Consider the following 25,801-nt stretch of genomic DNA (forward strand, 5'->3'; position numbering starts at 1 on the left):
ATAAAAAGGATCCATTGGTACTAAATGTAAGGAAAGGACCTACAAGAAATCTCACCAAAAAAGACCATATGGAGCCGGATCGCGACCGGGATGGGTGGAAAAAGAGGAATATTATGTATATTATTTCTGTAAACAATTATAATGAAAAATAAAATATATAATATATATAGAAAGAGAATAATATCTATAATAATCTAATATATGAAAAGAAATCATACAAAATTATTAGCGAAAAAAATTACACTGTTAAAAAGTAACATTAAAGAAAAACTTCAGTGATCTCATTGAGTCCATTAGGTTTCAATGTGTTCAATCTATAAATCCAAAAGATTTCTTTGAAATTCAATTGCCCGATTCTGTCGGGATGATCATTTGGAATACGCTCAATAGGACTTATTTTGAATCCATTAGAATTTCTATTATGCTTTAAAGCAAAATGTCTAGAGAGACTATGTTGTAGAAAACCAATTTTGATATTGTGTCTATGGGAATTAACCCTTAGATGCAAGGGTTGCGTGGTTCTCCCTACATATTGTTTTTTACACTCACATTCAATTAAATAGATCACGAATTCTGTAGAACAATTTAAAAAACTTTTGATAGGAAAGCTTTCATCAGTGGTGGTGGATTTAAAAGTATTTTCTTTATGTGAAATGATTTTACAGCATAGACAGTTTCTTCTACCACATTTATATATTCCTTTTAAAAGATTTTGTGAGAAGGACAGATGATCTGTTCTGAGACGACTAGGGGCAACTAGATTTTTAATTGTAGGAGCTCTTCGAAAGGTAATACCTGGGTTTCTAGGGAGAATTTTATTTAGAACAGGGTCATTTAGCAAAATATGCCAATTGTTCATTAAAATCTGCCTGATTTCAATATTCTCATCACAATACTGTGTGATGAAATTATTTGAGAACCTATTATCATTTTTAATCATCTTAGATCCATTCACAAGTGAATTTTGGGATAGATTTTTGCATTTATTATAGGCATTTTTGACCAAATCCACAGGGTATTTTTTGTTTAAAAAACGATTCTTTAAAATTTCCGCCTGTTTTTCAAAGTCTTCCTGATCAGAACAATTTTTTCTAATTCTTCTGTACTGATTGTTTGGTAAATTTCTAAGCCATTTACCAAAATGCCCACTACTGAAGGGTATGTAGCTATTTTTATCAACATTTTTAAAAAAGTTTTAGTTAAAATGTTATTATCTTGAATAAAAATGGTAATATCTAAAAAATTGATCATAAAAGGATTATATGTTGAGGAAAAAGAAAGACCCCAGCAATTATTATTCATGTCCTTAATAAATTCGTTAATGTCATTATTTGAATTGTCCCATATGATGACTAAATCGTCAATAAATCTCTTATAAATAATTATATTTTGGTGTAATCTGGAGTTAGAAATATAAAAATCCTCAAAGACCCCCATAAAAATATTTGCATATGTAGGTGCGACTTGGGAACCCATCGCAGTCCCAAGCCGCTGATGATACAAACACCCATTAAAAGTGAAATAATTGTTTTTTAAAATAAACTCCATACCCTTCAATAAAAACTTTTTTGTGCAGCAGACAGTCTCATATCACTTATTAAAACCTTATTAAAACATGCAAGTCCCAAATCATGGGAAATATTCGAATATAAGGAGGATACATCCATAGTTAAAAAAACATTGTGGTTTCCATTTAATATGCTGTAAAAGTTGAATAAGATGTGTGGAGTCTTTGATGAAACTCTTGAGTGTAGGGACATGTGTCACCATAATTCTATCAGCATAATGTGATAGATTACTTGTAATGGAACCAATACTGGATATGATGGGTCTGCCGGGAGGATTTACCAGACTTTTGTGGATCTTCGGTAAGTGATAGAAAAAAGGAGTATGTGGATTCGCAATACAAAGAAATTTCAGCTCATATTTATCAAAGACATTCATATTTTTACCTTCAGAGATCAATTTTTCATAATTCGTCTTGACTTTCGGTAATACATCAAAAGAAGTAGTACTTTTCGTCAGATAAAATTTTGAAGGCTTCACCACAATAGTCTTTATAGTCTTGAATGACTATCCCTTCTCCTTTGTCCACCGAACGAATTACAATATCGGTACGGGATTTCAGCATTTTTAATGCCATCTTTTCATTTTTTGTTAAATTATGTCTACAATTATTTTTATTTTTATTTATATTTTTGGTTTGAAACAGTTCTTTGAATTCTTCCTGTACTATGTCATTAAATACTTTCAGATGATGACCTTTACTTTCAACAGGATAGATATTAGATTTTTTTGGTACTTCCAAATGAAATTCAGGTATGGCCCTGTCCATCAAAGCTTCAGGATTATATGGTTTTGTCAAGTCTGCTTCCTTTAGTGAAAAATGTCGTTTAAGTGTGAGTTTTCTTATAAAAATCTGTAGATCTAAAAAAAAGACTAAAATAGTTTGTATTATATGTGGGACAAAAAGTAAGTCCTTTGGAGAGTACATTAGTTTCATCAGATGTGAGATTATGGGAGGATAAATTAAAAATATTGTTGCTATCTTCAGTACAAGAATTGTCTTTGTGTTTTATTGATTTATTTTCCCTTTCTTTTTTTCTCCCCCCTCTGCTTCCTTGGTAGATCCTTTTCTTTTTCCGTTTTTTGGAGTGAAGAAATTTTTTATATGTGCAGGTTTCAGTGCTCGCGGTAAAAAAGGGACAGTGGCTGTATTATCTGTGCTGGAATTATCAATTAAGGTCATATTGTCCTTAGGTGTGTTAAGAACAGAAAAATCTATTAGCGACTCCTGTGTACCTTCAGGGAATTCTATAAGTGCCAGTGGAGAAATTTCAATAGGCGTAGGTGTGATGATTTTGTTTGTGTCAAGAATAGGGTTAATTGTGTCTATAATATTTTTATCATTTTCAGAATTTTTGTGAATCTTGTTATCATTGAGACGGGCCATTTGTTCCTTAATATTTTCCAGATGTTTCATCGCTTCAATGATTGGTGCAGTCATTTTGGTATTTTTAATTATGGGGGGTTTTAAAAAAATATTTTTCTTTGGGTGGTAGTATATTAATATTTTCAACTATTGATGTATCAGATTTCTTGGGGAAGGAATTATCACCTTTGTGATAAGTGTCAACTTTTTTGTTGGTATCTATTGTTTGAGTAACAGGATTGTTCGCATTATTAATTCTCCTATAATCTTCCCTGTCTCTTTGTAATTTCTCATTTCACATAAAGAAAATACTTTTAAATCCACCACCACTGATGAAAGCTTTCCTATCAAAAGTTTTTTAAATTGTTCTACAGAATTCGTGATCTATTTAATTGAATGTGAGTGTAAAAAACAATATGTAGGGAAAACCACGCAACCCTTGCTTCTAAGGGTTAATTCCCATAGACACAATATCAAAATTGGTTTTCTACAACATAGTCTCTCTAGACATTTTGCTTTTAAGCATAATAGAAATTCTAATGGATTCAAAATAAGTCCTATTGAGCGTATTCCAAATGATCATCCCGACAGAATCGGGCAATTGAATCGCAAAGAAATCTTCTGGATTTATAGATTGAACACATTGAAACCTAATGGACTCAATGAGATCACTGAAGTTTTTCTTTAATGTTACTTTTTAACAGTGTAATTTTTTCGCTAATAATTTTGTATGATAATTTCTTTTCATATATTTGATTATTATAGATATTATTCTCTTTCTATATATATTATATATTTTATTTTTCATTATAATTGTTTACAGAAATAATATATATAATTGAATATAATATTCCTCTTTTTCCACCCATCCCGGTCGCGATCCGGCTCCATAAGGTCTTTTTTGGTGAGTTTTCTTGTAGGTCCTTTCCTTACATTTAGTACCAATGGATCCTTTTTATTCTTTTTATTCACACGCTTTTTATTCATGTTATACATACACCTTTTCATATATATATTTCTTTATTTTCTCTTTTAATAAACAAATTTTAACCCCCCTTTTTTTTACATATATAAACATTTCCATTTTTTTTTTATATATACATAAATATTCCCTTTTCACCAAGCGCATCTTCCTCCAGTATAGTGGTTCTGAACCCCCTTCTTTTCCTTATATGTGATTATTAATAGATATGATTTTCCGGTCTCAAAATTGAGCGTTTCTATATGTATCATATTTATATATTTTATTTTTCATCACAAAAATGACATATATAAATGAATATAATATTCTTCTTTTTCTACCCATCCCGGTAGCGATCCGGCTCCATATGGAGATTTATTGTAGGTCCTTTCCTCACACTCGGTACCAAAGGATTCTTTGAAATTTTAAGCATAGTCACACTCCTTCTTATTCACACAGTTTTTTATTCATGTTATGCATACAATTTTTTTTATATATACATTTTTTATTTCTTCATTTTTAATAAACGAATTTCACCCCCCTCTTTTTATATACACATAAACTTTTCCTTTTTTTATATATACATAAATATTCCCTTTTCCAAGCGCATCTTCCTCCAGTATAGTGGTTCTGACTCTGGACTCGGAGTCTTTCCCCTCTTTTTTAACGGGTTCGGTATTTTCAGCTTTCCTTTTTCATTTTTATCAATTTTTCTTCTTTTCTTTTTTATATTATGTTTGTTCTGCAATAAGAAACAAAAGAAAAAGCATTTTAATTTGATTGCAAATGGATTAATATATTTTGCGCAGCTTTAACCTGTGAACTTTGACATTCGTTCCACTATCACATGTTCTTTTGGCGCCCAATTTCAAATAGTGTATGTATATAACTGGAGATGGCTGTATCTGTTCACTTCATGTCATCCCCTGAGGAAGAAGTATTAGAAACTTCGAAACGCGTTGGGAATTAAACTGTTAAAACCCTTCATGCTGTACTACTGAACTTTGTCAAGCAGCGCACAGTGAGTCCGAAAAAAATATTTTATCCATGAGGATTTACATTGGCGGTCACAGAGTGGACCTTCGGGCGTGCAGCAGCTGACAGTTGATTATATGCTTTTATCTCCCCTGCAAAAGGTGAGTGAATTTCTTATCATTTATTCCCAATACCACCCAGATAAGACCCTATTGCGCTTTTTTTTTTCCTTCAGCTTCTTTTATATTGAATCTTCTGCGGCTGTCCCTGGATAGCACAGCCGTTGCAAAAGGAAATTCTGAGCCGCAGAGGGTCCGGTACTTTGTATCAACATGGAATATTTCCAGAATAGATTATCATCAAGGGAACGCTTGATTCTACAAACCATTGGGAACATAGGATACACGGTATCCGTTGAAGATACCTCAGATAACTTCACCGAGGAAGAAACTAGGACTTTTCGGAGGATATTTACGAACTTTAAAGAAGCTTTGAAGGAGGAATTACATTTCAGCCTGGATGCTCATTTCCTCTCCATTTATCTAGAGGAAAATATCTGTCCACGAGGACTAAGGTTAGTCTTTGGCTCACCCTTTGATAAAGATCTGGACTTTACCAAAGAATGGGATAACAACTTGAATAACTGTATGCATAAAATGATCTTGTTACTTTTCAAAAAAGATCTAAATTAGCTGAGGTGGCAGCTTCAAAAGTCATGGAACTGTCCAAAGAGCTTATCCCCTTTCATAATCACCCTGAGTATAAGAAAATCAATTCCAATATAATTACACATGTCATGCAGGTGGAACATGAGACAGTCCTCAAGAATTCAAAGAAATTACAAAGAGACAGGGAAGATTATAGGAGAATTAATAATGCGAACAATCCTGTTACTCAAACAATAGATACCAACAAAAAAAGTTGACACTTATCACAAAGGTGTTAATTCCTTCCCCAAGAAATCTGATACATCAATAGTTGAAAATATTAATATACTACCACCCAAAGAAAAATATTTTTTTAAAACCCCCCATAATTAAAAATACCAAAATGACTGCACCTATCATTGAAGCGATGAAACATCTGGAAAATATTAAAGGAACAAATGGCCTGTCTCAATGATAACAAGATTCACGAAAATTCTGAAAATGATAAAAATATTATAGACACAATTAACCCTATTCTTGACACAAACAAAATCATCACACCTACGCCTATTGAAATCTCTCCACCGGCACTTATGGAATTCCCTGAAGGTACACAGGAGTCACTAATTGATTTTTCTGTTTCTAACACACCTAAGGACAATATGACCTTAATTGATAATTCCAGCACAGATAATACAGCCACTGTCCCTTTTTTACCGCGAGCACTGAAACCTGCACATATAAAAAATTTCTTCACTCCAAAAAACGGAAAAAGAAAAGGATCTACTGAGGAAGCAGAGGGGGGAGAAAAAAAGAAAGGGAAAATAAATCAATAAAACACAAAGACAATTCTTGTACTGAAGATAGCAACAATATTTTTAATTTATCCTCCCATAATCTCACATCTGATGAAACTAATGTACTCTCCAAAGGACTTACATTTTGTCCCACATATAATACGAACGATTTTAGTCTTTTTTTTAGATCTACAGATTTTTATAAGAAAACTCACACTTAAACGACATTTTTCACTAAAGGAAGCAGACTTGACAAAACCATATAATCCTGAAACTTTGATGGACACGGCCATACCTGAATTTCATTTGAAAGTACCAAAAAAATCTAATTTCTATCCTGTTGAAAGTAAAGGTCATCATCTGAAAGTATTTAATGACATAGTACAGGAAGAATTCAAAGAACTGTTTCAAACCAAAAATATAAATAAAAATAAAAATAATTGTAGACATAATTTAACAAAAAATGAAAAGATGGCATTAAAAATGCTGAAATCCCATACCGATATTGTAATTCGTTCGGCGGACAAAGGAGGAGGTATAGTCATTCAAGGCTATAAAGACTATTGTGGCGAAGCCTTCAAAATTTTATCTGACGAAAAGTACTACGTCAAAACTTCTTTTGATGTATTACCGAAAGTCAAGACGAATTAAGAAAAATTGATCTCTGAAGGTAAAAATATGAATGTCTTTGATAAATATGAGCTGAAATTTCTTTGTATTGCGAATCCACGTACTCCTTTTTTCTATCACTTACCGAAGATCCACAAAAGTCTGGTAAATCCTCCCGGCAGACCCATCATATTCAGTATTGGTTCCATTGCCAGTAATCTATCACATTATGTTGATAGAATTATGGTGACACATGTCCCTAGACTCAAGAGTTTCATCAAAGACTCCACACATCTTATTCAACTTTTACAGCATATTAAATGGAAACCACAATTTTTTTTAACTATGGATGTATCCTCCTTATATTCGAATATTTCCCATGATTTGGGACTTGCATGTTTTAATAAGGTTTTAATAAGTGATATGAGACTGTCTGCTGCACAAAAAAAGTTTTTATTGAAGGTATGGAGTTTATTTTAAAAAACAATTATTTCACTTTTAATGGGTGTTTGTATCATCAGCGGCTTGGGACTGCGATGGGTTCCCAAGTCGCACCTACATATGCAAATATTTTTATGGGGGTCTTTGAGGATTTTTATATTTCTAACTCCAGATTACACCAAAATATAATTATTTATAAGAGATTTATTGACGATTTATTCATCATATGGGACAATTCAAATAATGACATTAATGAATTTATTAAGGACATGAATAATAATTGCTGGGGTCTTTCTTTTTCCTCAACATATAATCCTTTTATGATCAATTTTTTAGATATTACCATTTTTATTCAAGATAATAACATTTTAACTAAAACTTTTTTTAAAAATGTTGATAAAAATAGCTACATACCCTTCAGTAGTGGGCATTTTGGTAAATGGCTTAGAAATATACCAGACAATCAGTACAGAAGAATTAGAAAAAATTGTTCTGATCAGGAAGACTTTGAAAAACAGGCGGAAATTTTAAAGAATCGTTTTTTAAACAAAAAATACCCTGTGGATTTGGTCAAAAATGCCTATAATAAATGCAAAAATCTATCCCAAAATTCACTGGTGAATGGATCTAAGATGATTAAAAATGATAATAGGTTCTCAAATAATTTTATCACACAGTATTGTGATGAGAATATTGAAATCAGGCAGATTTTAAATGAATAATTGGCATATTTTACTAAATGACCCTGTTCTAAATAAAGTTCTCCCTAGAAACCCAGGTATTACCTTTCGAAGAGCTCCTACAATTATAAATCTAGTGGCCCCTAGTCGTCTCAGAACAGATCCTCTGTCCTCCTCACAAAATCTTTTAAAAGGAATATATAAATGTGGTAGAAGAAACTGTCTATGCTGTAAAATCATTTCACATAAAAAAAATACTTTTAAATCCACCACCACTGATGAAAGCTTTCCTATCAAAAGTTTTTTAAATTGTTCTACAGAAATCGTGATCTATTTAATTGAATGTGAGTGTAAAAAACAATATGTAGGGAGAACCACGCAACCCTTGCATCTAAGGGTTAATTCCCATAGACACAATATCAAAATTGGTTTTCTACAACATAGTCTCTCTAGACATTTTGCTTTTAAGCATAATAGAAATTCTAATGGATTCAAAATAAGTCCTATTGAGCGTATTCCAAATGATCATCCCGACAGAATCGGGCAATTGAATCGTAAAGAAATCTTCTGGATTTATAGATTGAACACATTGAAACCTAATGGACTCAATGAGATCACTGAAGTTTTTCTTTAATGTTACTTTTTAACAGTGTAATTTTTTTCGCTAATAATTTTGTATGATTTCTTTTCATATATTAGATTATTATAGATATTATTCTCTTTCTATATATATTATATATTTTATTTTTCATTATAATTGTTTACAGAAATAATATATATAATTGAATATAATATTCCTCTTTTTCCACCCATCCCGGTCGCGATCCGGCTCCATATGGTCTTTTTTGGTGAGATTTCTTGTAGGTCCTTTCCTTACATTTAGTACCAATGGATCCTTTTTATTCACACTTTTTTTATTCATGTTATACATACACCTTTTCATATATATATTTCTTTATTTTCTCTTTTAATAAACAAATTTTAACCCCCCTTTTTTACATATATAAACATTTCCATTTTTTTTTATATATACATGAATATTCCCTTTTCACCAAGCGCATCTTCCTCCAGTATAGTGGTTCTGAACCCCCCTTCTTTTCCTTATATGTGATTATTAATAGATATAATTTTCCTGTCTCAAAATTGAGCGTTTCTATATGCATCATATTTATATATTTTATTTTTCATCACAAAAATGACATATATAAATGAATATAATATTCTTCTTTTTCTACCCATCCCGGTAGCGATCCGGCTCCATATGGAGATTTATTGTAGGTCCTTTCCTCACACTCGGTACCAAAGGATACTTTGAAGTTTTAAGCATAGTGACACTCCTTCTTATTCACACAGTTTTTTATTCATGTTATACATAAAAAATGTGTATATATATATAAAAAATTGTATTTCTTCTTCATTTTTAATTAACGAATTTCACCCCCCTCTTTTTATATACACATAACGTTTTCCTTTTTTTATATATACATAAATATTCCCTTTTCCAAGCGAATCTTCCTCCAGTATAGTGGTTCTGACTCTGGACTCGGAGTCTTTCCCCTCTTTTTTAACGGGTTCGGTATTTTCAGCTTTCCTTTTTCATTTTTATCAATTTTTCTTCTTTCCTTTTCTTTTTTATATTATGTTTGTTCTGCAATAAGAAACAAAAGAAAAAGCATTTTAATTTGATTGCAAATGGATTAATATATTTTGCGCAGCTTTAACCTGTGAACTTTGACATTCGTTCCACTATCACATGTTCTTTTGGTGCCCAATTTCAAATAGTGTATGTATATAACTGGAGATGGCTGTATCTGTTCACTTCATGTCATCCCCTGAGGAAGTAGTATTAGAAACTTCGAAACGCGTTGGGAATTAAACTGTTAAAACCCTTCATGCTGTACTACTGAACTTTGTCAAGCAGCGCACAGTGAGTCCGAAAAAAATATTTTATCCATGAGGATATAAAATGTAAATAGAAATCCCATGAGACATGCCTACTTTTGTCTGGTGTCACATCAAATGCATGGGCATAAACAATGCAAACACATACAAACGCATGCACACGCAGCGTTTTTCCCATCATGCGCAAGAGGAGCATAAAACGCTGCTTTAAAATGTGCTTTGCATGCATTTTTGCATTTGCATGATATGCTGCTGACTCAAATGCTAATGTGAACCTAGCCTAACTCAGCAGGAAGTAAGGCAGCGGCAAAAAAAACCCCCAAAAAAACCCACTGAAGTAGAGAAATCCCCGGGCCTTGATGGGATACACACCTTAGTACTGCAGGAAATCAGTACAATCTTTAAAGATTTCATAATAACAGGGTCTGCACCACAGAACTGGCATATAGCTAGTGTGTTGCCAATATTCAAAAAGGGAACAAAAACTGAACTTGGAAATTATAGACCAGTGAGCTTAACCTCTACTGTGGGTAAAATCCTGGAGGGTTTTCTAAGAGATGCTATACTGGAGTATCTGAAGAATAACCTCATGACCCAATATCAACATGGGTTTATGAGGGACCGTTAATATCAGACTAATCAGATGAGCTTCGAAGAGGTAAGTTCCAGACTGGACCAAGGGAATGCAGTGGATGTAGTGCATATGGACTTTTCAAAAGCTTTTGATAACGTGCCACAAAAAAGGTTGATACATAAAATGAGAACAATGGGGATAGGGGAAATATGTCTAAGTGGGTTAAGAGCTGGCTCAGGGATAGGAAACAGAGTGGTTATTAATGGAGCACACTCAGACTCTGTCACGGTTAGCAGTGGGGTACCACAGGGGTTGGTGTTGGGCCCGCTTCTTTTTAACATTTATTAATAACCTTGTAGGGGGCATAGAGAGTAGAATTTCAATATTTGCAGATGACACTAAACTCTGAAGGATAATCAATACAGAGGAGGACAATTTTATATTACAGGAGTATTTATGTAAACTAGAAGCTTGGGCTGATAAATAGCAAATGAGCTTTAATGGGGATAAGTGTAAGGTCATGCACTTGGGTAGAACGAACAAGATGTATAATTATGTGCTTAATTGTAAAACACTGGGCAAAACGGTCACTGAAAAAGGCCTGGGTGTATGGTTTGGACAACAAACTCACAATTAGTGGCCATTGTCAGGCAGCTGCTGCAAAGGCAAATAAAATAATGGGATGCATTAGAAGAGGCATAGATGCTCATGAGGAGAACATAATTTTACCTCAATAGAAGTCACTAGTGCGACCACACTTAGAATACTGTGTACAGTTCTGGTCTCCGGTGTACAAGAAAGACATAGCTGAACTTGAGCGGGTGCAGAGAAGAGCGATCAAATGTTATTAGGGAACTGGGGGTCTGCAATACCAAGACAGGTTATTACACCTAACATTAGTTTGGACAAATGAAGGCTTAGGGGTGATCTTATTACAATGTATAAATATGCGGTGACAGTACAAAGACCTTTCTAATGATCTTTTTACTCTTAGACCTGAGACGATGACAAGGGGACATACTCTACATATGGAGGAAAGAAGGCTTAATCATAATCACAGATGCAAAAGACATTCAGTATTTTTTTCATTTTCTATTACTTAAGCTTAAAGGATATATGTTCCATTTGATTTGCATTTAAAGAAACCGAGCATTCCCTCCACTCGGTCTTAGGGTCATATAGTGCACCCAGACGGGATGGGCTCACATATAATACTAACTTTTTATTTTCAGGTGTTGTGGAACCTCGACGTATTAGTTGATGCATACCACATGTATAGATTTTATATATTATAAAGTTGCTGAAATTTTGCTTTTTCTATTAAGCAACATCTTACTTGTTCCTGTAATAGGCTACATTTGCTTTATTTCAACAGTATTTGTATGTATATGTCTGCCTGTATTCCCTCACTTTGTGGGGGCATTCCCTGTCTTCACAGGGAATTCTCTTTCCTATCCCTTTTCCCTGGTTTAATTTACCTTCCCTCCCAACAGTTTTTCTACCCTACCTGTTGTTCCTCTACCTTGATCCATATCCTTTAAAAAATGTTTAAAATACCAATAAAAATTATTGAAAATAATCAGATGCAGATTCTTTAACTGTAAGAGCAGTGAGACTATGGAACTCTCTGCCATATGATGTTGCAATGAGTGATTCACTGCTAAAACCTAATAAGGGCCTGGATGCCTTTCTTAAAAAGTATAATGTTACAGGTTATATACACTAGTTTCCTTGATATTGTGTTGATCCAGGGAGCTAGAATGATTGCCATATGTGAAGTCGGGAAGGAATTTTTCCCCCCCAATGTGGAGCTTAGTGTTTTCTGCATGGGTTTTTTGCCTTCCTCTCGATCAACATGTTAGGGTATGGGTTGAACTAGATGGACAAAGTCTCCCTTCAACCTTAAATACCATGTTACTATGTATTGAACTTAGCCTTGAGTTCAGCAAGTATCTTTGAGAATAAATGCACACGTCAGTTTCCAAAGCTTCCCTCTCAGTGTTACCCAATATACCCTGCACCAGATGCACAGAAGATGATTATTTATTCATTATTTGATGTTCATGTATGATAACTGGGATAATCTAGTGATCCATTACACAGATCCAAATAATGGTTGGCAGTTTTTCCTCCAGGTCACCTTGGCATCAGAACAATCACAACAGGTCAGATCCGGTCCGTGAAGAACGGCTAGCTGTTAAAATGGATAAGAGTCGTTATAAGGAGGACAAAATCTATACAAAGATAGAAGTCCTGAAACTGACTACCGGGTGCTGCTATTTAACGTCTCTGCAGGCATTTATGGAGACACCAAGCGAGCAAGGCAATTAAATAGACTATATGGCTTGAGGAGACCTGTTTGACCACATGGCATATTTGATGCAGTTTCATGTGGACAAGGTAAAAGTCTTTTACAGATTCCTAATAATCCACTGCCTATATATCATAGTCCCAGTGTTTGTTACCACTGATCTATCCTCTACTTTCTACGCCACAGACTATTCAGCAGAGATTGTGTGCAAACTCCAATTCCTGCATAGACCTGGAATCATACATTGGTGATTAGTTCATTTTCATAAGTCTGACAACCTTCTACAATAGATATGTAAGGAGACATTCATTTCTTTTTTTCAGTCAACATCTGCTACTTATCCCTGCAGTGACCTGAAGATTGAGATCATTCTCCTTGATGACATAAGACAAAAATCCCCAACATTGGCTTATCAGCCATGAATGTGTTTGAGGGTGACATATTGAATAACTATTGGCTCTAAGGGATACATTGCACCCAAGTTAAGGAACATCCCTGAATGATTAATGCTGATAGGACTGAGGGGGTAATCTAATCCCAATATATCCTGCTCATATATTATCAAAGATGCGTCTTCATAGGGTGTGTAAATCCCCTCAAATGGTATATTCAGCTCATCTTTTACCTTACGTTCTAACAGAAAATGGACGGTGAAGGATACAACCATCTAGTAGATTCATTTTCCTTCGGCATCATACTGTAAGAGGATTGTGGGTGATCAGCTAATCTAGAGCTGAGGAACATTGGAGGAAAACCACCAGTCTCTGAGCAAGGACATCCCATATTTTCCACCAGAGATCAGCTTTGAGGACAATGTTATCATACAAGGGACAAGTAGGATTTTGCTAGTTTTTCCACTTACAAAGAATGGAGAGGTCTGTAAAGGTTTCTTAGTTACACTTCAAAATGAGAGAATCTAAAATAAAAGCCAGAAAAGCACATGATAGGATTTTTACACCATTAAATTGCATGAATTAAGTATTTGATCACATACCATCCAGCACGAAATCTCAGGCCTGGCTGTTCTTCTGTAAGAAGCCCTCCTACTCTGCCCTCAATATGTGTATTACTTCCATTTGCTCCTTTGTGTAGACAGGAGTATTATACAGGTTTCAAGTTCAATCAGGCTCCAGACTATCCACCATGGCCAAGACCTCAGCGCTGTCCAGGGATACCAGGGACAAAATTGTACATCTACACAAGGCTGGGATGGGCTACAGGGCAATAGGCAAGCAGCTTGGTGAGAAGGAAACAACCATCGGCACAATTAGAAAATGGAATAAACAAGATGACTCAACCTTCCTCAGTTTGGGGCACCATTCAAGAGCTTGCCTCGTGGGGCAAGGATAATCCTGAGAAAGGTCAAGGATCAGCCTAGAACTACATGAAAGGACCTGGTCAATGACCTGAAGAGAGCCAAGACAAGTATAAAACTATACCATTCTTAACACATTATGCTGTCACAAATTAAAATCCTGCAGGGCACGCAAGTCCCCCTGCTCACTCCAGCACCTGTCCAGGCCCTTTTAAAATTTGCTAATTACACTCTGGATGGTCCAGAGGAGGCATGAGAGGTCATGTGGTCAGATGAGACAGGATTATCTTTTGGTGCAAACACCACTTGCAATATTTTGAGGACCCAATCGCTTAGCAAGGTGTGGGAAACATTTTGGGGAGGAGGACTTCTGCATCCAACTAGAATCAGGGTTGACCGACTTCTATTTTAGGAAAGATTTTGTATGCAAGTACCTGGACGAGAATGAAGTGATTAACCAGAGCCAGCATAGGTTTGTAACTGAGAAGCCATGTCAGACTAACTTACTTTCCTTCCAATTTAACCGAATCAAGTTCTAAGTATTACATACCATTCTTTTTGAAAAAAATGACCAAGTATGGACTGGACAAGGCGACTGCCAAGTGGATTCATAATTGGCTTAGCGATCAGACCCAAACATGCACATCCATTTTCAGTACTAAAAATACAGACATAGTATTGAGTCTATATTTTAGTGCTATTTTTATATATTTTCATATGTTACTATACGTTAGTGAAAAAAAAAAAAAAAAAAAAAATCGCATGTTCTACCCTCCTATTAGATATACAGCACTGAGAAATTCATTAAAAGTACCCCAGGAATGCCGAAGGCTCTTGATCATGGCAAAGCCATCCTTTTTGAAATGCATAGATGCTGCCAAAAAGAAATGCAGAATATAGAAATTATCTTGTGACCCTTCTGGTCGTTGAAGATGCTTCTAGACAATGAGTAGTAAAATATATGACTGTACGTAACTTGCTTTGCCTCGCTATGGCCTTTTCCTTTATACTAGTGTCTCATACTATCTAATTTTTTTTTAACTTCTAGGTTTCTGAATGGAATGAGAGGATTCCCTATACTTGTAAGGGTGAAGAATAGTTATTGGGGTCAAGTCACACAAGACTGCTACCCACCAAGTGGCCTGCTTGGTGTTGAATAGCGGAAGAAATGGTAAGATTTCTCTACCTCATTCTTATCCTATATTTAACTGTCCTTTTCAATCTCCATCATTTTATTTATGCTCTTTCAGTGAATTAAAGTTTACTATGAAAAAGTTAGATCCACGCTGAGGAAGGACATTTTTCATATCTATAACAGGAAATCCGATCTACAGTGTCCAACAGTATTAGGAATTGCCACAAGAAGCAAGATTCCCAAAAGCTATGTGTTATCCTTCTAGTCTACAAGTAGTGCCATTTATGATATTTTCACTTATATATTTTTTGACAAACTCCCCGTGATCTCCAGCCAACTAATCAGGAGTGTATGTGAAGCTTAGACTGTCAAATTATTCATATACAGAAATAAGTGTTTTCTCTATAGTTCCGTTCAGCTGTTTCATTTGAATGTGTCAAATAGTTTGAGAAGACATTGGCGGACATCTGTTATGGTCATGAGCTGGTCATACAAGCTGGCTAAGATGACATTGATGAACCTATAAGCAGCACATCAAGGTAATTTGTAGTAAGAAGGTAATGCTTCCTTTAAATTACATTTTGAATAGTATATATGTTTTAATCTCATTTAAACCAGAGAAGGAGAAAATAACGTTCAAGACCAAGGACCCCCAAGGAGAAAGCCAAGAAGATGAAGATGTAGACCATAGCACTCAGGAAGAAGACAGTTTTCAGGAGGACCAAGAAGAAGGCCAGCATATAGAAGAGGAATCCCTGAGCAGTGTGGATGATAGCTGGACTACAAGATTAATATACTATACCCTCAAATAAAAGGAACTGCTTGAAATTTCCATTAATTTGAAAATCTCACATCTTCATGAATAAAAAGCATAATTTCTTCATTTTCTTCCAAAGGACTAAAGAACAAGAAATAACGCTGCCTGCTTGAATTGGAAGTATAGAAGAATATTTCCGGAGCAGCGTGGATGAGGAGAGGTGGACTACAAGGTCGATATACTATATCAAATAAATACAGCTGTTCCAAAATAATTAACTTGACCATTGCATTATCACCTTGTAGTATTATTCTCAATATTCTTCATTTCAGAGTCAAAGTACCCTCTATACCTTCAAGGAAAACAAGAGCCATGAAGCAAAGGCAGTCTACAGTATTGCTACAAGAACAACAAGGTAATGATAGCACAGAAATTACATTAGTAACTTGAAAACCTTATATCTTTATGTTCTAAAATCATTATTTGCCTTATTTCCATTCAGAAGGCTCAAGAACAAGAAACAACCCTGCCTGATAGAATGGAAAGAACCCTTGTTATAAGACTGAAGTGAATCAACAGCAACTTTCACTAAATAGTAAAATGAAATTTTATTTGCTGATTTTAGTCTTACTAGTAAAACATGAGCATATCATTTTTTTCTTGCTCTAGGTGTCAGACACATTGTCTTCTAGCTTGAAATGTTAAAGCTTCCATTGGCCAGTTAGAGAAAAGGTCAAGTAGAATGAACCTTCATCTTTCGGTATATAAAGACACTTCTGGGTAAAGTCTCTACACTGCTTTTGGCAATCAGTTGCAGCTTTTCTCTTCAGACTGAACTCCAGAGACGGCAGTGTTCCTTCTACAAGGATTTATCCCAAAAGATCTGCTCCAGCTTTTTGCTTCTATTTTAAACTTGTTTCAATTGCAGCTTTTCTCTAAGGTTTTAGCACTCTGTATATTGTGTACTTTTACTCCATCTGTTGGTTTGAAGGCTTTATTAGTAGGTTTACTTTATCTTTTATAGGTTAACTTCATCTTCTGGGGCGTGCAATATTATTCGGCCCCTTTACTTTCAGTGCAGTAAATTCACTCCAGAAGATCATTGTGGATCTCTGAATGATCCGATGTTGTGCTAAATGACTAATGATGATAAATATTATCCACCAGTGTGTAATCAAGTCTCCATATAAATGCACCTGCTCTGTGATAGTCTCAGGGTTCTGTGTGATGCACAGAGAGCATCATGAAGACCAAGGAACACAACAGGCAGGTCCGTGATACTGTTGTGGAGAAGTTTAAAGCCGGATTTGAATAAAAACTGATTTCCAAAACTTTAAATATCCCAAGGAGCACTGTGCAAACAATCACATTAAAATGGAAGGAGTATCATACAACTGCAAATCTACCAAGACCTGGCTGTCCCTCTAAACTTTCATCTCAAGATACCCAACCACAGATCCCACAGTAGAGCACTGATTTGGTGAAATGTGCACCAAGGGGAAAAGAGAATACATCAGGAATCAAAGAGAAAAAGCAGGACCAAATGTGAAATGATCCAGGAAGAGATGGATCGTGACTCAGACAAAAAGAGGCAAATACCATTTTCCACATTTGCTTCACATATTCTTTTTTATTTTTTCCTTTTTCATACATTCTCTTTTAAAAAATAATTTTAAAATCCATATTAAATTAAATTGTATTTTATTATATTGGAGGACAACACGAAAGACAAAGTTATTTTAATATGTGACAGAAGAAGGCGGCTCAATGGAAGAAAAAAAAAAAAGTAAAGATACTGAAAGGCCAACTCAAGATGACCCATTGGAAAAAAAGTGAAGCAGAAGAATCATTTACACCTTGGTGTAAAGTTTCTTGCAACAACCCTTTGAGAAAGAAAATGGCTGGAGCAGGGATGTATAGGCATTATTCTCTGGAGTTAGAGCCCATTTCTGGCTTTGTGAAGCATCTGTCAAAAACTGACAGTCAATAGGTACAAACAAGAGGTAAGAACCAAATCTTCATGAAGGTAATATTTGACAGTATTTTCCTGTTTAATCTTATTTCTTATGTTTTATTTTAGGTAGAGAATGTTGCTCGATTTCTGTATTTCATGGACAGCGAGATTCCATCATTGAACTTTATGACATTAAGGCCTGTGAATACTTCAAACTTTTGGAAGTTGGCAACACCCATCAGACAGTATTAATTACCTAAAAAATGTAAAGCGGTTCAGCCTTTAACAAATGCCTCATCATTAATTCATAAAAACATGACATTACATACTGCGGCAAATTTATTTAAATGACCAACTTGGAATCATTCAAAAAAGAGGCTCAGCAAAGGAATATCTAAAGAAATGATAGCAAAAAAATTGTCCTCCCATTCCTCACCAACAACCTGATTGTTTGGTTTCTTTTAGTTTTCTAATTGTTTCTTTTTCTTCTCTGTAGAGAAGCATCTGATGGAGCCAGTTCAGTCCCCTGCAGAGCTGGACAACGTGCTGTCTATCGCAGAGACTGCTTTAAAAAAATGCTGGAAATGGCTATAAAGGAGAAGCTACCTGAACTAGAAGGACTGACCATTCTGTACTATCTGGAACGCCTCGCCATACTGCGAAAGCTTCAGAGGCCAGGGGTTGTCCAAAATATGACAGCAAGTAACTTAAGGGATTATTTGTTTTTAAATTGCCTTGTGTTTTGCCTTCATTGCTTCTTGCAATTCTTTTACATGATTTCTTTATCTTGCAGGTTGATTATTGGAAAAAGAAAATCTTATGACAGTGGATGCATATATGCCCAGGGTGAGCCGCTCATATCCATACCCTTCCTCTAGTTTTAGGGTCGTGACCGACCCATTTTAGGTTTTAAATGCATACATTCTACATACATTTGATTATTGCATCAAGACTTTTTGACTTTTTCAGGAACTTATTTTTAAACAAAATAGAATAAAATAAAACTATTTTACTAAATTGTAAAATGCTCTTATTAAAATTTTAACATTTGGGTTGTTGGGGTCAATTTCAACCCAGGTCTAATATAAGAGTAAAAAAAACAATAAGTCCCAAAACTGAACTCAAACACAATATAAACCAACAGCCCACAGCCAGCTCCACCTCCAACAACTTGAGTTAGGGACATGTCCAGGCATGTATGGCCAAATCAGCTTAGAGTTGGTACTTTGCAGATTATACATCTCCAGTTTACACATGCAACAATGAGGAGAAGAATTGATGTAAGCCAAATTCTGGATTATATCTTAGATGATAATGAATCAGAGGACACACAGCAGCAAACTGATACAGATGAACAGGTTTCTGAGGAGGAAGATTATGTGGAATATCAACCGGAAGACACAGACAGTTCTGATCAGTCTGATGAGGAGGTCACTGGTGCTGAAGCTGCTCCCGCTGAAAGATTCAAATCCAAAAGTGGCAAGATAAGTTGGAGCTCAGTATATCCAGATGTACATGGCAGGGCAGATGCTGCAAATGTCATAAAAATGACCCCTGAGATCACAAGGTTTGCTGTGACAAGAGTAAGTGACATCAAGACATGTTTTGATCTGTTTATGCCATTGTCAATAAAAAAAAAGTCATTATTGCTATGACAAACCTTGAAGGAAAAAAGTCCACAGCAACATGTGGAATGACCTTCATGATGATGTCCTGGATGCCTACATTGGTGTTCTTCTCCTTGCTGGAGTGTACAAATCCTGCAATGAGGACACCGATAGTCTCTGGGACGCATCGACAGGCAGGAATATTTTCCGGGCAACAATGTCACTTCAAAAACTTCAAATGATATCAAGAGTCCTCAGATTTGACAGACACCAGAACAAAATCTGACAAACTTGCTCCCATCAGGGATGTTTGGGAGAAATGGGTGCAGTTCCTTCCACTGATGTTCAACCCAGGGCCAGAGGTGACAGTAGACAAACGTTTTCTCCCTTTCCGCGGAAAATGCCCCTTCCGGCAATACATGCCAAGTAAGCCAGGCAAATACAGCATAAAAATCTGGGCAGCCTGTGATGCAAAAACTAGCTATGCATGGAATCTACAGATTTACACAGGCAAGTCTGCAAGCGGCATCCCTGAAAAAAAACAAGGAAAACGTGTAGTCCTCGATATGACTACTGGACTGCAGGGTCACATTACTTGTGACAATTTTTTTACCAGCTATGACCTTGGACAAGAACTTCTCAGGAAGAAAATCACCATGGTGGGCACAGTGAAAAAAAAAAAACCTGAGCTGCCCGCTGAATTGTTGCAGATGAAGGACAGGGCTCCACTTTCCTCAAAGTTTGTTTTTACAGACACCACCACTGCAGTTTCATACTGCCCCAAAAAACGACAGAATGTGGTACTGATGTCCACACTTCACAAAGATGCAGCTGTGTCATCAGGAAGTGACAAAAAGCCCACAATCATCCTGGACTATAACAAAAACAAATGAGGAGTGGACAACCTGGACAAGCTGACTGCCACCTACACTTGCCAGCGAATGACTAGGAGATGGCTAATGGTTGTATTTTACAATATCCTTGATGTGTTAGCGTACAAATCATTTGTGTTGTGGACCCACATTCACCAAGGATGGAATTCAAAGAAAAAAACAAGCGGAGGATGTTTCTTGAGGAACTAGGAAGATCCCTTGTCAAGGCGCACATTGACCAAAGGGAACGAGAGCCCCGAGACCCAGCCGCTGCAGCCTTGGTCCGACAACTCCAGAGCTCAACAAGTGTTTTGTCCACACCCACAGCAACACAAAGAGCATCATCACCAGCATCCTCCTCAACCAGGCCTGCCTGTTGTGAATGAGTCACCGAAGGAGGAAAAAAGAAAAAATACAAGCCAAGTCCAGAAAACCAGAGAGGTTGGTAGCTATCGGATTGCAGACCCCTGATCCTATTCACCACAACTAACAGTAGCCGTGGGGGATTCCTTCGGTACCCTAGACCCCTCGTTCACAGCCGGAGAACTAAATAAGCCTAAAGAAAGGGGTAATCTAAACTGCCCCAGAGCAGACCCCAAAGCAATAGACAGCCCCCAACATGTATTGTCGGTGAAAAGCAGATGAAAACACAAACACAGACAGAAAGACAGGTTGAGCAAATGATGGGGGCCCAACTAACTAAATAGGAAAGGACAGAAAAGATGCTGGCTGCAATCCACAAAAAACCCTACCAAAAATGTCCCAACTGTCTGATAGGGAAAAAGGCCCTGAAGTCGCTAGACATCAAAAATCACTATATCAGCACTCAGGTATATTCTGAAAACAGAGCAAAGAGATAAACTGATCAGAGACAAAAATGGAGCTCAGCCCGTCCCAACAAAGGCAGGCTGAACACAAAACACTAAGCAAACAGACAAAATCTCATGGAAAAATAAGAGAGCCTTAGCTTTCAGTAGACAGGACTAACTGGTTGCAAGAGCTCAGAGCATAAAGGATCACCAGCACCCCTGTAGGGCGTCGTCTGCCTTATATCCACTCAGTGATTCCAGGTGTCTAATCAGGCTCCACCTGTTCAGATGACAGGTTCTTCTCAACCCAATCAATTTCACTACCTCTCTTCACCAGCAGAGGGAGTTCATCAGACATCATCGGTGAAGGGGAAAATGAACTCACAACACTTGCCTCAACATCAACCACAGCAGCCACAACCCCAGTGAGACCACCTGATTCTAAAAGAAAGAGGTGTCAGGTCTGCCCTAGCAATAAGGACAGAAAGACAAACATCTTGGTTCGCCTGCAAAAAATACCTCTGCAAAGAACACACAAAAAGTGTCACTTTTAGCCACACATGCATCTAAAAGCTAGTACTTGATCTGTTGATTTGCTTGATTGATTGTTTGTTTGTTTGTCCTAGAAAAGCTACTTTTTATTATTGCTATTAATGTTAATATAATTTTCATCTTTTATTTGTATTAAAGTTCTATAAAAAAAAAAAATCTGTTTTTTGCCTTTTTCATAAAGTAGTTAGATATGGGTCAAAATTAACCCGTAACACCATAGATGTTACTAGAGTTAATATAAAATATGTATATTTTTTTTTTACATTTAAGAAATGTGTTCTAAAACCCTTCAGTAATAGTCAGGTAATATAACAAACTTTTTTAAGTTTATATTATTCTCTTGAGGTTCATTTGACAATATTTTTATATTGAAAATGAAGGGTATGCCCACAACAAAAATATTATAATCAATCGTTCCATGGATGAGAAACCCTAACAAGGTAACTAAGAGGTAAGAAACAAATTGGATCATATCTAACTTTTTTTTTTTAGGGTATCCAAGGGGTGATTTAAGACACGGGTCAAAACCAACCCGTTAACATAAGAAAGAGTAACAGAAAGCTAACACTAGAGGAAGGTTAAACATATTTGTTTCTTTTTTCGTTACCTAAATTTGGCGTAAAGCCAGTAAATAGCGAAGTGATCCGGAGGACATAACATGTGTTGCCTCTAATTGCAAAGAGCAACGACAAGTATTTATTTGCAAAATTCCTTGCACATTCAAATGCTACCGCAGATAGGGTTTACAGAGGAAAGACCATCAATAGTTTAATTAAAGCAGCAAGATTATGGAAGATAGTCTAGAGAAGGACTCCACCTCAAAGTAACACAATATTAGTATAATATTCACTCGTAAGTAGTGTTGAGCGATACTGTTCGATACCCAAAAATATCGTATCAGATGGTATCGCCCGATACGAAAAAAATATCGGGTATCGCCGATTCCGATACCGGAAGTCCCATTCAAGTCAATGGGACTTCCGGTATCGGAATTAAAAAAAAGCCCTTTATTTCCTTGTTGGCTAATTCTACATAATTGAAAACAAATAAGAATCATGTAGAATGTATTGTGGGAGGTGGAGGAGACATTAAAAGCATAGTGGTTTATTCAAATCACATGGCATAGCATTAATTCCAATTTTTTTCAGTACGTTCGGAGTTAAAAAGATATTGACTATGTTAACCTTTTTTATATTTTGTCAGATATGTATGTTTCACAACTTCCATGCTAATCACCTTCTTTTGTACTTCTCCCACACTTTCTCCTTCATGATCCGCAGCAGTAGCATTTTTTTCATCAACTTTTTCTTCACCTTATTCATGTTCTTCATCTTCTTCCCATTAATTTTTTTTTCCATTCTTCATATTCTTCTTATTCAGCTATTATCAATTTTAATATGCTATTTCTTCATCTTCTTCCTATTCTTCTTTGTCTTCATTTTCTTATGGTGACAGGAATTCCTGTAGTACTTATCTATAAAAGTTATAAGATTACACCTTACGTTCTGCCTGTCACTAAAGATTTACAACAGGATTCGCCCGCGTTCAGTTTGGCCTGCAGCAGCAGGCATTTTCCAGGGGCACCACGAGGAGGAACGGACTCACCCCCATTTACTGCTTAGTCTTCTGCTTATAATTTTGATTTCTTCTATGCTGATTTTTAGTCTTATGCTTAATGTTCTTCTGCTTTCTGTTGTTCTGCTTTTGCTTCTTCTGCTTCTTGTTCTTCTGTATCATGGTGGTTGTCTTCATGTTCTTTGTCCTCTTGGTCTTATTATTTAGGGTCATATTTCTGGTCTTCTTTGGTGTGGTCTTCAGGGTCGTCGTCATCAGGGTCGTCGTCATGGAGATCAATAAGGATTACCAAAGACAATTTCAAAAAGCTTGATCTTGGAAATGTAGCAGAAGGTACAAGAAGGCTGAGAAACTGGCGAGAACCAGCAGACAGTGCTGGCACCCGGATGGGTAGCAGAAGGAACAAGAGCCAATGGCACTACCGAGGACCAACTGACGGTGCTGGACCACGGTTACTAAGCAGAAGGTACCTGTGCTAAAAAGCACTACCAAGGACCAGCTGACGGTGCTGGACTTCGGATACCGAGATGGAGGCACCTAGGCCAAAGGCTCTGGCGAGAACCAGCAGACAGTGCTGGAACCCGGGTGGGTAGCAGAAGGTACCCATTGAAAGCAAAGTAGCCAGGCCTCAAGCCGGCCGCAGTTACCGAAACCCACAGTCCTACAGGGGGTCCATGTCCCATTGGCACTACGGATCCAGCCTTCAGTGCCAGTTCCCGCAGCCCACATAGGAGTCACCTAAACTGCAGGCACCGTAGAGTCGGCTAACCCGGCCGCAAGATGACAGGACAACGGATTGGTGGCATAGTGACCTTGACACTACCCGGAAACAGCAGGTGTGCTGGAACCAGGCTGGGCAACAGGGAGTCCCCATGCCAAAGACACTGCCGAGAACCAGCTGACAGTGCTGGAACCCAGATGGGTAGCAAAAGCTACAAGAGCCAATGGCACTACCGAGGAACAGCTGATGGTGCTGGACCACGGTTACTAGGCAGGAGGTACCTGTGCTAGAAAGCACAACCAAGGACCAGCTGACGGTGCTGGACCTCGGATACCGAGATGGAGGCACCTAGGCCAAAGACTCTGGCGAGAACCAGCAGACAGTGCTGGAACCCGGGTGGGTAGCAGAAGGTACCCATTGAAAGCAAAGTAGCCAGGCCGCAAGCCGGCCGCAGTTATCGAAACCCACAGTCCTACAGGGGGTCCATGTCCCATTGGCACTACGGATCCAGCCTTCAGTGCCAGTTCCCGCAGCCCACATAGGAGTCACAAACTGCAGGCACCGTAGAGTCGGCTAACCCGGCCGCTTGATGACAGGACAACGGATTGGTGGCATAGTGACCTTGACACTACCCGGAAACAGAAGGCGTGCTGGAACCAGGCTGGGCAACAGGGAGTCCCCGTGCCAAAGACACTGCCGAGCACCAACTGGCGTTGTTGGAGCCCAGGGACAATCATGGTGTAGGCCGAGGCCTACTTGGTGGTAGTTTTAGATTGTTTGTAGGCTACAACAGACTGTCAACGTGCTCCAATTAGGCATCTGTCTCCACTCTGTTTCCAGGATTTCACGTGACCACCAACACCGCCAGTTTATGCGTACAGCAGCCGTCTACCCAATCCACACGTGTTGCTGTGTTACTGGGATTCTGTAATGTCAGCAGATCCCCTGATGTGTGTCTGCCACTGTCTCCTGCTCTGTCCACATTCCCACCGCTTGCAGTGGGAAGGTGGACAGCGCAGTAGACAGTGGCGGACACATATTGGGGGATCTGCTGACGTTACAGAACCCCAGTAACACAGTAACACGTGTGGAATGCGTGGACGGCAACTGTGAGCAGGAACTGGCGGTGTTGGAGGTCAGGGGAAATACTAGAGACAGAGTGGAGACAGAGGCCAAATCAGAGAATGTTTAAATCTGAAGTAGTTACAATTTGGAGGCAGCAGTTTGCCCTCCACACAGCAGGGGATCAGCTGACGTTACCGAACCCCAATTTCACATGAACCAGTGTGTTTTTCTGTGTGGACAGTACTTCCGAGCACCAACTAGCGTTGTTGGAACCCAGGGACAATCATGGTGCAGGCCGAGGCCTACTAGGAGCCAGGTGTAAAGCTAAGGTATTTTGACTTTGGAGGGAGCAGGACACTTTGCCCTCCACACAGCAGGGGATCAGCTGACGTTACCGAACCCCACTTACACATGAGCGAGTGTTTTGTCTGTGTGGACAGCACTTCTGAGCACCAACTGGCAGTGTCGGAGCCCAGGGAAAATCAGGTAGTAGGCCGAGGCCTACTTGGTGGCAGTTTGCGATTGTTTCTAGACTACTACTAACTGTCAACGTACTCCAATTAGGCCTCTGTCTTCACTCTGTTTCGAGTATTTCCTCTGGCTTCCAACC

At 37.4% G+C, this 25,801-nt stretch overlaps 1 long non-coding RNA gene across 1 annotated transcript in view; it reads right to left on the minus strand.

Moving 5' to 3' along the window:
• Positions 1 to 4,488: 4,488 nt before the first annotated feature.
• Positions 4,489 to 25,801, minus strand: part of LOC141055991 (uncharacterized) — a 228,107-nt gene continuing 206,794 nt past the window's right edge. The window contains exon 2 of the long non-coding RNA XR_012221566.1: positions 4,489 to 4,635. This is a non-coding gene — a long non-coding RNA (uncharacterized lncRNA). The remainder of the gene's footprint in view (positions 4,636 to 25,801) is intronic.

This window comes from Dendrobates tinctorius, unplaced genomic scaffold, assembly GCF_039654945.1.
Source record: "Dendrobates tinctorius isolate UK_male_01 unplaced genomic scaffold, ASM3965494v1 ptg000193l, whole genome shotgun sequence".
Lineage (NCBI taxonomy): Eukaryota > Metazoa > Chordata > Amphibia > Anura > Dendrobatidae > Dendrobates > Dendrobates tinctorius.